Below are 2,126 nucleotides of genomic sequence, written 5' to 3'. Positions count from 1 at the left end.
ATTGGCTCATCGGTTTCCCTCAGCCTCGGGACTATTCCCTTTTTGATGCGCTTTACAAAGAACAATAGCAAGAGCCTTAGGCATCTATATGGCTTCAAGTAAGGCTAAGATCTCCTCCTTGTTCTTAATGTACTTCCCAGCTGAAGTCAGAAGCCCTCTTTCCTTGTAGATGGCTCCGTGTACATGTGCAGTGGTAGAGGCATATCGGCTGTCAGTGTATATTGTGACTGCCTTATTCTTTCTCCATCTTAGTGCCTCAGTGAGGGCGATGAGTTCTGCTTTTTGAGCAGAAGTCCTATGGGGAAAAGCCTGTGACCAGATGGTGCCAGTTAGAGTTACAACCGCTGCCCCAGCATACCTCCTTCCTTCCTGCATGAAGCTGCTCCCATCTGTGAATAGAATTTCATCGGCCTCAGGCAGAGGGGAGTCTTTCAGATCTGGCCCCGAGGAACACACAGCATCAGTGAAATCTGTGCAGTCATGAACAGGGATCTTGGGGTCTGCGTCTAGCAACAGATTGGCTAGGTTGATGACAGTAGTTTGGATTTTAGCCATATGTTTGAGGTCATTTGGTGCCCTGTTGTTGAACACCTTCTGGGCTATCTCAACAAGTTGGGACAGGTTCATCCCTGCAAAACCTTCTAATTTTTGTAATTTACACCGGATATCAGGGACTGCCTGAGTAGCAAAGGCTATATTAATTGCTTGCTGGTTTTCAGGGGCCTCAGGATCAATGGGGGTGTATACCTGGTACACCTCATTCAAGAAATCCTCCAGGAGATTCCCGAGGTCCCTCCCTGTATAACTTCAGTTACCTTAGAAAGATTAGTTGGCTGACGAGCAGCCATCCTAATTCCCCCAATTAGAATCTGGTGATACCCATCTAATGCCATTCTCCCTGCCTGAGAATTGTGTCCTCAGTCTGGGCGGGTGGAGGGAAATTCCTCCTCAATCTGTTCCCCTGCTTCCTCAGCTCTCCTCCCTCCCGCAGCTATCTTTTGTGTTTTAGTCCGGAAAGACACTTTCTAAGAGTCGCATTAATGCCTGGGGTTTCTCAGAGAAAGGCGGATTCTGTGCCTTCCAGTTGTATAGGTCACTAATCGAGAAAGGCACGTAAACCATAAAGGGCCTGTCTGTGTGATGCCCCTGGGGTGGTGCTTCTCGCAAGGGGAGAATGGCCAGGGTGGTGGTATTGGCTGGTGCCCCACTCGGAGCAGGAGCAGGAGGCCCATAGGGGTTACCTGCCTACGTCCGAGGAGGTGAGGCGGTATTGTTGGGCCTCTGTCGTCCTGGATTATAGGGTGGGGGAAGGTCACTGTCCTCCAGTGGAGATTGGAGGACTGAGGGACTGGGCTGTCTTGGAGATTCAGTTGCTGCATGTTTCGGGGGGCCCACAACTAAAACTCGTGCCTCCAGAGAAAGGGCACACCGACAGAGCCAAGGAGCGGGGGTTCTGAACAAAGTTTAACTATTGATCAATGTAGGGAAACTGATCAGGATGTCTTGGATCTCCCGTGACAATCTTCCAAACATTCCTCATTAAACTCCTGTCAAAAGAACCCTCAGGAGGCTAATTTACATCAAAAGACAGCCACTAAACTTTACGCAATGTTCTTAGTCTGCCTGGAGAAAACTTTATGCCATAGTTAGCTCCTTCTACAAACCCTTCTTTGAAATGTCGCAGGAGACACCCCAAGGGTGTCTTCTGTGAACTCAGGCTTCTCCCCATTGCTTGTGTAGAAAACACAAAACACAAAATAGACACTCAGATGAGAACAATTACTGAGGTGTAGGTGGACCCAAAGAAGTCTGCCACCTACAACCTAGACAAGACCAGAGACAATAAACAGAACCCAACAACAGGGCACAGGAGGCGGCGTCCCGCGGCCTGGCCATGGTCCGGGAGATATGACTACATCCAGTCTCTCCATGGACCCCCCAATGACCGGTCAACAGAAACAGAAAGGTACATTTTATCCAGACGTCGAGGCCTCGGAGATTCCAGATTCCCATCAGGACCAAGAACAAAGAGCGTGTCCTGAAAGTTGCATCCTTGACGATTGCATTAACCCCGTCGCGGCATTCAAGGGCCCTGGAACGTCTCAGGTTGGCCACCCCTTTGAATC

The sequence above is a fragment of the Pteropus vampyrus genome, unplaced genomic scaffold, assembly GCF_000151845.1.
Source record: "Pteropus vampyrus isolate Shadow unplaced genomic scaffold, Pvam_2.0 Scaffold36, whole genome shotgun sequence".
NCBI lineage: Eukaryota > Metazoa > Chordata > Mammalia > Chiroptera > Pteropodidae > Pteropus > Pteropus vampyrus.
Note: the sequence above shows the minus strand (reverse complement) of the source record.